The sequence below is a fragment of the Oryx dammah genome, unplaced genomic scaffold (genome assembly GCF_014754425.2).
Source record: "Oryx dammah isolate SB20612 unplaced genomic scaffold, SCBI_Odam_1.1 HiC_scaffold_17, whole genome shotgun sequence".
Classification (NCBI taxonomy): Eukaryota; Metazoa; Chordata; class Mammalia; order Artiodactyla; family Bovidae; genus Oryx; species Oryx dammah.
The window spans coordinates 17,762,115-17,776,360 of NW_024070201.1; the positions used below are offsets into that span (position 1 = coordinate 17,762,115).

Here is a 14,246-nt window from a genome sequence, read left to right on the forward strand (position 1 = left end):
CAGAATGCATTCTTTGAATGCCATAGTGTGATTGTTTTAATTTTTGTGATTGTTTTAATTTTCTAGATATTTCACTAGACCATAGTTTGCTGACAGAATTGGAATAAAACAAAAAGTTTATCTTCACATCTCCGTGCGTGCCTAGCCACAGAATATTAAAAAGACACATTCACTATTTTGTTAACTAGTTTCTGTTCTGTTGTGTTGTCTTTCTCCTCTCCTTAAAGCTTGAGATGTGTGCTTTTTTGAGGTCAATTAGAAACATTTTCAAAATGCCTGAGTTGGCGAAATGTTAAACTACTCCAGGATTGGAAGTAGCTTGGCATGTGTAGAGACGGCCACATCACTAGCAAACTAAGATGTCAGATCTGTGAACCCTGACTGTATTATGTTTTGTTTCCTGAATTTATTCTTAACTTTTTATAGTCTCAGTTTTCTCTTGTTTTGAAATGTATTCAGTTCAGTCAGTTCAGTCACTCAGCCGTGTCCAACTCTGTGACCCTATGGACTGCAGCACACCAGGCCTCCCTGTCCATCACCAACTCCCAGAGTTTACCCAGACTCATATCCATTGAGTTGGTGATGCCGTACAACCATCTTATCCTCTGTCGTCCCCCTCTCCTTCTGCCCTCAATCTTTCCCAGCCTCAGGGTATTTTCAAATGAGTCAGCTCTTCGCATCAGGTGGCCAAAGTATTGGAGTTTCAGCTTCAACATCAGTCCTTCTAATGAACACCCAGGAGTGATCTTCTCTAGGATGGACTGTTTGGATCTCCTTGTAGTCCAAGGGACTCTCAAGAGTCTTCTCCAACACTACAGTTCAAAAGCATCAGTTCTTCTGCGCTCGTCTTTTTTTAATAGTCCAACTCTCACATCCATACATAACTACTGGACAAAACAGAGCCTTGATTAGACAGACTTTTGTTGACAAAGTAATGTCTGTGCTTTTTTATATGCTGTCTAGGTTGGTCATAACTTCGCTTCCAAGGAGTAAGCATCTTTTAATTTCATGGCTGCAGTCACCATCCGCAGTGATTTTGGAGCTCCAAAAAAGAAAGTCTGCCACTGTTTCCACTGTTTATGCAACTATTTCCCATGAAGCGATGGGACCAGATGCCATGTTCTTAGTTTTCTGAATGTTGAGCTTTAAGCCCTTACTTTTTCACTTTCCTCTTTCACTTTTATCAAGAGGCTTTTTAGTTCTTCACTTTCTGCCGTAAGGATGGTGTCATCTGCATATCTGAGGTTATTGATATTTCTCCTGGCAATCTTGATTCCAGCTTGTGCTTCTTCCAGCCCAGCATTTCTCATGATGTACTCTGCATATAAGTTAAATAAGCAGGATGACAGTATACAGCCTTGATGTACTCCTTTCCCTATTTGGAACCAGTTTGTTGTTCCATGTTCTGTTCTAACTGTTGCTTCATGACCTGCATACAGATTTCTCAGAAGGTAGGTCAGGTGGTCTGGTATTCCCATCTCTTTCAGAATTTTCCACAGTTTATTGTGATCCACACAGTCAAAGGCTTTGGCATAGTCAATAAAGCAGAAATAGATGTCTCTCTAGAACTCTTGCTTTTTTGATGATCCAGAAAATGTTGGCAGTTTGATCTCTGGTTCCTCTGCCTTTTCTAAAACCAGCTTGAACATCTAGAAGTTCACAGTTCATGTACTGTTGAAGCCTGGCTTGGAGAATTTTGAGCATTACTTTACTAGCCTGTGAGATGAGTGCAATTATGCGGTAGTTTGAGCATTCTTTGGCATTACCTTTCTTTGGGACTGGAATGAAAACTGACCTTTTCCATCCTGTGGCCACTGCTGAGTTTTCCAAATTTGCTGGCATATTGAGTGCAGCATTTTCACAGCATCATCTTTTAGGATTTGAAGTAGCTCAATTGGAATTCCATCACCTCCACTAGCTTTGTTCGTAGTGATGCTTTTTAAGGCCCACTTGACTTCACATTCCAGGATGTCTGTCTTTAGGTGAGTGATCACACCATCGTGATTATCTGGGTCATGAAGATCTTTAATTATATTAATAATTTCATTAGTTATTAAGAGGGATTATTTATCCATACTAATCCCACAGATTTAAAGTGGCTTAAAAAATACTTCTAAATGTAACAAAGTAGAAAACATCAGGCAAAGTATAGATAGAATAGAAATGACCAGTGGGAAATTTAACATACAGGTCATGCAAGGTTTCACGTGGTTATTATTATGGATCAGGAATTTGACTCTGAGATCTTACCTGCCGAAATTAAAAGGAAACAGTTTTTCCATACAGAGAGAATTTTCTTCTACTTTAAAGAAACGCAGCTTTTCCCTGCAGTTCAACAATTGTCCCACAGTACATAAAAGTATTATAATACATTTTATATGGCAATTTTCAATACCTATCTTAAGTAAATTGGAGAGATGATGCCAGGGTAAGTTTAGGTATGGCGACTCTGTAGAAACCTGTAAGATACTCATACACATTCACATTTGTGCCTCCCTGTGTGTGCCGCCCCCACCTCCCCCCAATACTTGCATACTTCTCTGAGTTCAGTGGAGCTTACTTAGATTGTCAGGTATAGCAGCTGTTTTCAGACAAAGCAGTGAATTACAACTTACCATTCTTAAACTAGTTAGTTCATTCCAAAGTAAGTTAAAAATCATGCAGATGCTCTGCCTTTAGCTGAAAGAGCCCTACTCATATAAATAACTGATATAAATAACTCATATAAATGCTCATATAAATAACTCATATAGATAACTGATAATAGTATTTTTTTGATTAAATCACTCTGTGATAGTTTGTCGTCTTTATTAGGAAGTTTTGATGTCTAGCATCTTAGATTCAGAATTAATGAGGCAAATTATTAGTGAGTTTCATAATATGTTAACTCCAAAAATCTTACTACATGAGTAGAGAGTTAATTGCATTTACTAGAGAAAATTCACATCAGTTCAACCTGTTTACTTGATTAGATTGAAATTAAATATTTTTGAAATTCAGTTCAGTTCAGTCGCTCAGTTGTGTCTGACTCTTTGCAACCCCATGAATACAGCACGCCAGGCCTTCCTGTCCCTCATCAATTCCCGGAGTTCACTCAGACTCAGGTCCATCGAGTCAGTGATGCCATCCAGCCATCTCATCCTGGATCATCCCCTTCTCCTCCTGCCCCCAATCCTCCCAGCATCAGACTCTTTTCCAGTGAGTTAACTCTTTGCATGAGGTGGCCAAAGTACTGGAGTTTCAGCTTTAGCATCATTCCTTCTAAAGAAATCCCAGGGCTGATCTCCTTCAGAATGGACTGGTTGGATGTCCTTGCAGTCCAAGGGACTCTCAAGAGTCTTCTCTAGCACCACAGTTCAAAAGCATCAATTCTTTGGTGCTCAGCTTTCTTTATAGTCCAACTCTCACATCTATACATGACCACTGGAAAAACGATAGCCTTGACTACACGGACCTTTGTTGGCAAAGTAATGTCTCTACTTTTAAATATGTTTGAAATTAGTTTCAGTTAAATCTTCTATTAGGATCGTTGTTGAGTTATTAATGATTCAACCAAATCCTTCAAAATATTGTATGGTGTAAATAATTCAAGTTTTTGGAGAAGAGCCAATTTAGGATATGTTTTAAGTAGTCTTGGTCAGTGATAGCATACTAACTTGGAAATAGCCACATTGAGTCCTAAAGATTCATTTCATGTTTCACTAATACTTGTTTCTTTTGAACTTAACCACTTCTGTTCTTACACTGAGGCATTGTTATGGCATAAGGAAGAAAATAATTTGAGAGATGGAACACAGTTATTATGCATCCTGTCAATATGTTTTCCCTATTTAGAGTTGATTTGGGGTTTCTATTGCGGGGGGAAATGATTTGGCAGTATGGTGCAATGTTTTTGTAACACATCACTAATCATGAGAGGAATTTGTTTTCTTACAGCTTTTCCTTTCTCTTTTTTTCTTCCATTGTTGTGATTTTGTTTTCAGATTGTCTTCTTTTATTACTATAACTGTCTTTAGTCTGCATGGCTGTCCTTTTGCTTGCCTGTTTTGTTCTATATGTGCTGTCTCTTTTGTTCCTAGTCTTCCTTGAATCGTGTGACATAACTTTTATTAACCCCCCACCCAATTTTATTTCACCTCTGTCCGTACAAGATTACTATTTCTTTTTCCTAAAGTGACATAAGAAAATTCAGAGTTTTTTCATAGACATATTCAAGGGTAACACTGGAACTTGGAAAACCGGATTTAGGTTGGGATTTTGACTAATATTAATTGCTTATGCAATTTGAAAGGGCTTCCCTCCTAGCTCAGTCAGTAAAGAATCTGCCTGCAAATGCAGAAGACATGGGTTCGATTCCTGGATCAGGAAGATCCCCTGGATAAGGAAATGGCAACCCCATCCAGTATTCTTGCCTGGAGAATTCCATGGACAGAGGAACCTTGTGGGCTACAGTCCATGGGGTCGCAAGAGTCGGACATGACTGAGTGACTTTCACTACTTCACTACTATGTGATTTGAAAGATGCATTAATTTTTTAGTGAAGAGTAATTTTCTTGGTTTCTATTAGACTGGTTCAAAAGTAATTGCAGTTTTGCATAGTTGAACTTTGCTGTTTGATACTGGAATACATTCTTAATGTGGTACTGTTATACATCATTTTAATGTGCATTTCTCACTTTATGTTTTTTTGCTAATGACTTGCTGTTTAGTTTATATTTATTTTAGACTAGGGAAACGATGTTAGAGAAAAAGCAGATTTGAGCAGTTTCCTTATTTGAGTTCAAAATGGGTCATAAAGCAGCAGAGACAACTCAGCATCAACAACACGTTTGGCCCAGGCACTCCTAGTGAATGTACAGTGCAGTGGTGGTTTAAGAGGTTTTGCAAAGACGACAGCCTTGAAGATAAGAAGCACAGTGGCTGGCCATCAGAAGTTGACAAGGACCAGTTGAGAGGATCTTTGAAGCTGATCTTCTTATAGCTTCATGAGAAGTTGCTGAAGAACTCAGTGTCAGCCATCCTGTGGTCGTTCTCTACTTGAAGCAAACTGGAAAGATGAAAAAGCTTGGTAATTGGGTGCCCCGTGAGCTGACAGCAAATAAAAAAAAAATGTTGTTTTGAAGTGTTGTCTTCTCTTATTTTATGCAACAACAGTGAACCATTTCTTGATCAGATTGTGATGTGTGATGAAAAGTGGATTTTATAAGACAACCAGCAACAGCCAGCACATGGTTGGACCAAGGGGAAGCTCCACAGCACTTCCTAAAGACAAACTTGGACCAAATAAAGATCATGGTCACTGTTTGGTGGTGTACTGCCAGTCTGATCCACTACAGCTTTCTGAATCCCAGGGAAGCCATTACATCTGAGAGTATGCTTAGCAAATTAGTGAGATGAACCCAAAACTGCAATGCCTGCAGCCAGCATGGGTCAACAGAAAGGACCCAATTCTTCTCCACAGTGCCCGACTGCATGTTGCACAACCAGCACTTCAAAAGTTGAATGAATAGGGCTACGAAGATTTGCTTCATCCTCCATATTCACCTGACCTCTCAGCAACCTCTTCAAACATCTTGACAACCTTTTTCAGGGAAAACTCTTCCACAACCAGCAGGAGGCAGGAAATGCTTTCCATGCATTTGCCGAATCCTGAAGCATGGATTTTTATGCTACAGAAATAAACAAACTTATTTCTCATTGGCAAAAATGTGTTTAACAGTTCCTATTTGGATTAATAAAGATGTATTTGAGCCTAGTTATAATGATTTAAAATTCAGTCTGAAACTGCAGTTACCTTTGCACCAGCCAATATTAATGTAATTTATTCTTTTAAATATGCAGAGAAAAGACAGCAATAGGTGTCCCATTGCAACACATGTATACTTTAGTGAATTCTCTATCACAGGATTTGCTCAAGTAGGAACTGCATTTCAGTCTCAGAGAGGTTATAGGCTCCCACATTTGGAAAGTAAAGTTTCCTACAAACAATGTTCCAAAAGTTTTTACATCAGTGGCACTGTGGAGTTCTGAGAAGAGCATAAGCTTCAGTGTTTGAGATTATAAAATTGAGTTAGATGGGTCTGTGTTTAGAACCTGACTCTATCTCTTTTAGCAGGATACTTGTTTAATTTAATTCATTTTGTTTAATTCCTATGAGATACAGGAAATACCTTAAAATGAAAGTTGTGAGAAGTAAATGAAATGTAAAACATCTAGCATGGTGTCTGGCGGATGGCATCTGTAATTAGATGCTGCTGCTGCTAAGTCACTTAAGTCGTGTCTGACTCTGTGCAACCCCATAGACAGCAGCCCACCAGGCTCCCCTCGTCCCTGGGATTCTCCAGGCAAGAACACTGGAGTGGGTTGCCATTTCCTTCTCCAGTGCATGAAAGTGAAAAGTGAAAGGGAAGTTGCTCAGTCGTGTCCGACCCTCAGTGACCCCATGGACTACACCCTTCCAGGCTGCTCCATCCATGGGATTTTCCAAGCAAGAGTACTGGAGTGGGGTGCCACTGCCTTCTCTGTCTAATTAGCTAGTGTTCTATAAACTTCTCTAAGAAAGGTTTAGTGACCTTCTGATTTACTGGTAAGTCCATCTGGGTTGGCACTTGTCATGTATTGGAACTTAAGTCAAATTTCACAGTATCATGGCATGGGTTAAAAAATTGGCTTTATTGGAAACAGGGTACCTCTTATGGGGAAGAGCCTGAATCAGCAAGCAGAAGGTAAGGCATTGGTTTCCTGTCATTTTGTTATTCCACACAGAGGGATGCCAGAGCTTTGACAGTCGCTCGATATAAAGTGTAGGCAGGTCTCCTGTCCTATATATTATTCTGTCTTATAGAGAACAAGTGGTAGATCAACCTTATCCATGAATTGTCACACAGACAACTTGGGAATCAGAATATAGTGGATGCCTGTAGTCATCTAAAAGTTCATCTGTCCAGCATGTGGCGACCTGAGGCCCAGGGGAAGTTGGGTTTGCCTTGCTAAGGGAAGAAGCTCTCATTTTGTCTCTCCTGCTGGGAGAAGGGGGTGAAGTAATGATTCCACCTCACTGATGAGGCACCCAGAGTGACTCCTGACTACATTTATAGACAAGTTGTACTCCTTGCATCATAACCAGGGTCAATGAGTCCATTTTCTCAATGAGTAAGAGTCAAGTGTGAAATATTATGCTGTTTATGTTGATGTTGGAATAGGTAGCAGAAGAATGCCTTTCAGCGTCTTTGAATGAATGTTGCTCTCAACAAAAATTGGTCTCGATTTGGCTAGTCTCAGCTTAGCTTCACAAATTATTGGTTGTCAGGCACTTACTTAAAGAATTAAACAGCCAGTAAGATGAAGTCCATATCCTCGGGGAGTTTGGCATGGTGTCTAAAGAGGAGTAAAATAAACGTAGAAGAACTTTTAAAAAATATTTATTTATTTATTTGGCTACATCGGGTCTTGGTTGTGACACACGAAGATCTCTCCTTGTGGTGCAGGCTTCTCTATACCTAGTTGTGACATGCAGGCTTAGTTTGCTCTACAGCATAGGGGATCTTAGTCCCCCAACCAGGGATCAGATCTGTGTTCCCTGCCTTAGAAGGCAGATTCCTAACCAGTGGATGGCCAGGAAGTTCCTAGAAGTGGAAGAATTTCTTAAAAATAGAAGTAGAGTATAACAAAATCATGAAACATAATCACCAGAAGACTGAGGAAGAAAATGAGAAAATGTCTCAAAAGATAGCAAGTGTTGAAACTTTTTATTTTCAAAACTGTAATTGGTACTACCAAATGAGGGCTTCCTTGATAGCTCAGTTGGTAAAGAATCCACCTGTAATGCAGGAGGCCTTGGGTTGATTCCTGGGTCGGGAAGATCCGCTGGAGAAGGGATAGGCTACCCACTCCAGTATTGTTGGGCTTCCCTTGTGGCTTAGCTGGTAAAGAATCTGCCTGCAGTGCAGGAGACCTGAGTTTGATCCCTGGTGTTGGGAAGATCCCCTGGAGAAGGGAAAGGCTACCCGTTCCAGTATTCTGGCCTGGAGAATTCCATGGACTGTCAAAAAGAGTCGAACACGACTGAGTGACTTTCACTATCAAAGAAAGTAATAAACAGCTGTTAACTTTATAATGCAAAATAATAAAGTATTTTATTATTTTAAAGATGAAAAAGCAAGAAAATACAGTATGAACTTACCTACATTTTTAAATAGTCTGTGTGATGGATAAATGCCACTTAAACACTTTCAATAGAAAAGTAACTTAAAAATCAAGTTACAGAAGATTAAAAAGTCTGTGTAATACCAACTTTTAACTATAAATAACTAAAAAAATTGTCCTCTCTTCTGTTTTTGCTGCTCTTTGCCTTTAGGAAGAAATATTACATTGTAAGGCTGCCGTCTTTTTGGATGAGGACAGGGATCAAGGTCTTCTTTAATATAACCTCTTCCCATACAAGTCTGAGTGGAAGGAAGACCAATTTTCCCGAAATTCTCTCGTGTGTTGGGTGGAATATAGCGAAATTGGTGTCTTGAGCGGGAAACCAACTTTGTTCCTTTATTCTGCTGGAAAATCTGCATAAAAATTGCACGTTTCTTACATGTGTGTCCAAGCAATTTTCTTCTCTCTTCATTTTTCCAAACTGCTTCAATATGAGGAAAATTTTGTAAGTCAGTCTCTTTTTAAAATATGGCTCCAAAAATGCTTTTTGTTTGACTTTATCTTGTTTTTTACTAGGAGTGTTTGGTTTTTTGGTAATAACAGACAGTTTCTTCTCTTTATCTGCCACCTGGGGGAAGCTATCCGCCAAACAGGATTCTTATCATCTTCCAAACTATCATTCATTTTTCTTTCTCCATTTGGACTTTTTCTCCCTTCTCTTCTTCAGCTGTACAAGCATAGTTTCACTAACCAGTGTACACTCCACATCCACTGTTTTTCTTCCTGCTAATCTAGACTGACTGCCATCCTTTGTATCTACTACAGTGATACCATTTTATACTGGGAAAGGTCTGCTCCTGGATCTATATTCCACTGAATATTTTCAAGGATATATTTTGTTTTGTTTTTTTTTTTGTAGAGACTTTACTTTAGCAATTCTGTGTGGATTTAACTGAAGAACTGATGCAAGTTTACATGCTTCACAGATAGACCTGGTTTTTATCATTATAGACTCATGAGAATCAGCACCCTTCACATCATCAAAAAGATTATCTCCAAACTTCTATGTGGATGTAGAGGGATTTTAAGTACAGAATTTTCTTCCTTTATTTGTAACAGTGTTTCATTATCTGGAGATTACTCAAGGACTGGAAAAGATACTCCTGTAAACAAGGCTGTTCTGGGGAATCTTTGATTAACCTGCAGCTCACACTCAAGGCCTTACATCTTGAGGAAGAGCCATTTCAGAATGGGCTTCAGGGCCTCATGGAGAGTCACTTCATGTGTCTGACTCTGCGACCCCATAGACTGCAGCATGCCAGGTTTCCTGTCCATTACCAACTCCCAGAGCTTGCTCAAACTCACATCTGTCGGGTCAGTGATACCATCCAGCCATCTCGTCCTCTGTTGTCCCCTTCTCCTCTTGCCCTCAATCTTTCCCAGCATCAGGGTTTTTTCCAATGAGTCAGTTCTTCGCATCAGGTGGCCAAAGTATTGGAGCTTCAGCTTCAGCATCAGTCCTTCCAATGAATATTCAGGACTGATTTCCTTTAGGATAGACTGGTTGGATCTCCTTGCAGTCCAAGGGACTCTCAAGAGTCTTCTCCAACACCACAGTTCAAAAGCATCAATTCTTTAGCGCTCAGCTTTCTTTATAGTTCAACTCTCACGTCCATACATGACTACCGGAAAGTCACTTGCCTAAATTTGATTTTAGGGTTCTGACTTTCTTGGCTTTTCTTTTAACACTGAATAGCTGAAAATGGATCAGACAGATCCAGAGTTTTATCCATCCATCACATAGTCTCCATTCATGGAAGAATGACTGTCCAGTTGAAGAGAAAACTCTCTTTCTTTATCAAAAGAGGCTTGGGGGTACTTAACTTAGTCTTCACTTTTCTTCCTCAGTTTTCTTCCTTTTGATTCTGCCTCCCAGTGGTTTCAGGGATGCTGCATGTTTATCTTTATCAGTATCTTTAATATCATCAATGCTATGCTGCTTATGGATTCACTTGTATTTTTATTTATAAGTGTCTGCTTATTAGAAGATGACTGGTTAATGATCTTGTTCATTTTAGCTCCAAGGTGAGGACATTTGAAAAAGGTACCATCTTCAGATTTTGATCTAAGTTTCTCTGATCTGGAAGTAGAAGTGTTACTGAAAGGCCCTGTTTACAGGTGGGTTATTTTCCTGGTCTCTAAAAGAGAAGAGGACAAACTTGTATTCCTTTTTTTGTGTGATCTCCTTCCAGATAGTGGTAGAGTTCATCACCAGGAGGGCTCCTAGGGCCTTGAGATTCAGATTTTTCTTGAACACAAAGTCCAGGTGTTTCAGCAGCAACTGTAGCTATATTATCAGGAGGATAACTGCTTTTTCCATGTGTTTTAGCCGTTGGAGCTTGACTCTAATCACAAGTGTCCGTCAATATGATTTCACTTTCATGAGGTCTATGTTCGGGTTGAGTTGAAGACTTTGGTACTTTTCTTAATTCACGTGCACACCCGAGTGCTCCAGTTTAGTTTGTGTATCTGACTTGGAGGTTTGTTTGTTTGTTTTGTGTATCAGACGTGGAGGTTTTCCTTTCTTCATAGCCAGTTAGCGCTAGAAAATGAAGAGGTTGTTATTGGTGAATCTAGAATAACATCTTCTCAGATTCACAGTCAGTTGCTTGATGTGGTTAATCATTCTCAATTTTCTGCTGCAGCTGTTCAGAAAACTTTTTGTTTTCTTCCTGTATTCTTTTCATTCATAAGCTCTGTGATAAGTTTAAGATTCTGCTGCCAAAGATTTTCAAACTTTGCTGTTTCTTCTCATGTGTTCTTCAGTTAGTGCACAGCAATCACATAATCCTGCTCTTAATTGATCTAAAATTTTAATGGTTTCATGAATGACTTTCTGTTGCTCTCTCAGCTGTTGAGTTTTGGTGAAGAATTATTGTAGTCTCTGTGCATCTAAAATTCGTTCCTTTTTCAGCCTGGTTACCTTTTTCAGTACTTTCATTTGTAAACCTTGTATTTCTTTACCACAATACTCCTTTCAGTTCAGTTAAGTCCCTAAATTGTGTTCAATTCTTTGCAACCTCATGGATTGCAGCATACCATATTTCCCTCCTCTACACTTCTACTGGTTAATGTTTTCTGACCTGTTCTGTTACATTATGCAGGTCAGAAGTTTTCTTTAGCCAGTTTAAATACAGCTTGCAAGGCTGTGTCTAGATTCTCGAAAGCCCTGGCAGGCAAGCAGGTATGCTCAGGGACTGGAAAGAGACAGCCTTGTGCTTTTCTCCTCATTCGCTCACTAACCCACCAAAATACCTGTGGCCACACCACCCCTCTCAGGGCAGCCCACACTCTGCAGGGGTAGGGGAGGGCCCGAGGGCCACAACCCCGGCTCGCCTCTCCTGAGCCTTTTTTCAGTGTTGAATCTTAACTTTCCTTTTGGGGGAGAATTTCAAGCATTTTTTTCATTGAAGTATAATTAATTTATGATGTGATAGTTTCTGGTCTACAGCAAGGTGATTCAGTTATACGTGTGTGTGTGTGTGTGTGTGTGTGTGTGTGTGTGTGTGTGTGTGTGACGTGCTAAGTTGCTTCACTTGGGTCTGACTCTGTGTGATCCTATGGGCTGTAGTGTGCCAAACTGCTCTGTCCATGGAATTCCCTAGGCAAGAATACTGGAGTGGGTTGCCGTACCCTCCTCCACAGGATCTTCCTGACCCAGAGATCAAACCCGTGTCTCTTAAGTCTCCTGCATTGGCAGGTAGGTTCTTTACTGCTAGCACCACCTGGGAAGTGTGTGTGTGTGTGTGAGAGGGAGAATATATGTGTGTATATATGTGTGTGTGTACATATATGTTCTTTTTTGTATTCTTTTTCATTTTAGTTTATTAGAGATATTGAATATAGTTCCCTGTGCTATACAGTAGGACCTTGTTTAGACATTATATGTATATGTGTGTGTGTGTGTGTGTGTGTATATATATATATATATTTAATAGTTTGTATCTGCTAATCCCAAATCCTAATTTATCTGCCCTCTTCCCCTTTGGTGACGTAAGTTTGTTTTCTGTCGGTGAGTCTCTTTCTGTTTTTTAGATAAATTCATTTATATCATTTTTTTAAGATTTCACATATAGGTGGTATCATATATTTGTCTTTGACTTATTTGACTTGAGGAGGAAATGGCAACCCACTCCAGTATTCTTGTGAAATCCTATAGACAGAGGAACCTGATGGGCTACAGTCCATGGAATTGCAGAGTCGGATACGACTGAGCAACTAACAGTACTTGACTTACTGTGATGATCTCTGAATCTATCGGTATTGCTGCAAATGGCATTATTTCATTCTTTTCTATGTCTGGGTAATATTCCGTGTGTGTGTGTGTGTGTGTGTGTGTTCAGTTGCTCAGTCATGACCAACTCTTTCTGATTCCATGAACTGTAGCCTGCCAGGCTCCTCTGTCCATGGAATTTTCCACTCAAGAGTACTGGAATGGGTTGCCATTTCCTACTCCAGGGAATCTTCCTGATTGAACCTGAGTCTTTTGTGTCTCCTGCATTGGCAGGTGGATTCTTTACCACTGACCACACTGGGCAGCCCCACTTGTGTGTGTGTATGTGTCTGTATATGTATGTATGTATGTATACCACATGTTCTTTATCAATTCATCTGTTGATGGACATTTAGATTACTTTTACATCTTGACTGTTGTAAATAGCGCTGCAGTGCCTGTATCTTTTCAAATTATATTTTCTCTGAATGTATGCCCAGGAGTGAGATTTTTGATAATACGATGACTAGCTTTAGTTTTTTTTAAGGAGCCTTCATACTATGCTCCATAGTGACTGCACAAACAGTGTAGAAGGGTTCCCTTTTCTCCACATCCTCTCTAGCATTTATTATCTGTAGACTTTTTCGTGGTGGTTATGCTGACCAGTGTGAGTTGATACTGCAATGTAGTATTGATTTGCTGTTCTCTAATAATTAGCAGTGTTGTGCATATTCTCATGTGCCTATTAGCCATCTATATATTTTCTTTGGAGAAATGTCTGTGTCATCTGTCTTTTTTTGACTGGGTTGTTATTTTGTTGTTGAGTTGTATGGGCTGTCTGTGCATTTTAGAAATTAAGCCCTTGGCAGATGCATTGTTTGCAAATACTTTCTGCCAGACTGTAGGTTGTCTTTTCATTTTGTTCATGATTTCCTTTGCTGTGCAAAGGAAAAGGATATTGCTAACTCCTGCATAGGCTGTGACTGGAACAGTGAAAAGAAGAGTGTTATAAAAAAATTAAAAACGGTGCTTGGCTGTAGAGCGTCAGGAGTTTGGAGCTTAGCAAAAATTTTGTTTTACTACTTGGGGAATTGTAGTTTATCACAGTTTTTAGTAACTTAATTCAGAATGCTACATCTTAGTGTTATTCTTCAGTCACTAAGTCGACTCTCTGTGACTCCATGGAGGGCCGCATGCCAGGCATCCCTCTCCTTCACTATCTCCTGGAGTTCACACAAACTTAGGTCCACTGAGTTGGTGATGCTGTCTAACCGTCTCATCCTCTGCCATCCTTTCTCCTTTTGCCTTCAGTCTTTCCTAGGTGGCCAAAGTATTGGAACTTCAGCTTTAGAAATAGTCCTTTCAATAATATTCAGGGTTGCTATTCCTTAGGATTGACTGGTTTGGTCTCTGTACATTCCAAGGGACTCTCAAGAATCTCCTCCAGCACCACAATTCAAAAGCATCAATTCTTTGACACTCAGCCTTCTTTATGATCCAACTCTTACATCTGTACATGAGTGTTAGAAAAGACATAGCTTTGACTATATGGACCTATATCAGCAAAGTAATGTCTCTGCTTATTAATATGCTGTGTAGTTTTATCATAGCTTTCCTTCCAAGGAGAAAGCATCTTTTAATTTCATGGTTGCAGTCACTATCTGCAGTATTTTCTTGGATCCCATGAAAATAAAATCTGTCACTGCTTCCACATTTTTCCCTTCTGTTTTTCATGAAATGACAGGACCAGATGGCATGATCTTAGTTTTTTGAAAGTTGAGTTGAAGCCAACTTTTTCACTTTCTTCTTTCACCCTCATCAAGAGGCT

At 39.6% G+C, this 14,246-nt stretch overlaps 1 protein-coding gene and 1 pseudogene across 1 annotated transcript in view; one reads left to right on the top strand and one right to left on the bottom strand.

The window, feature by feature from the left end:
* The window catches only part of LOC120876051, a 24,758-nt pseudogene extending 12,274 nt beyond the window's left edge, over nt 1-12,484 (bottom strand).
* The window catches only part of DDX10 (DEAD-box helicase 10), a 313,368-nt gene that overhangs the window by 136,675 nt on the left and 162,447 nt on the right, over nt 1-14,246 (top strand). The window lies entirely within an intron of this gene.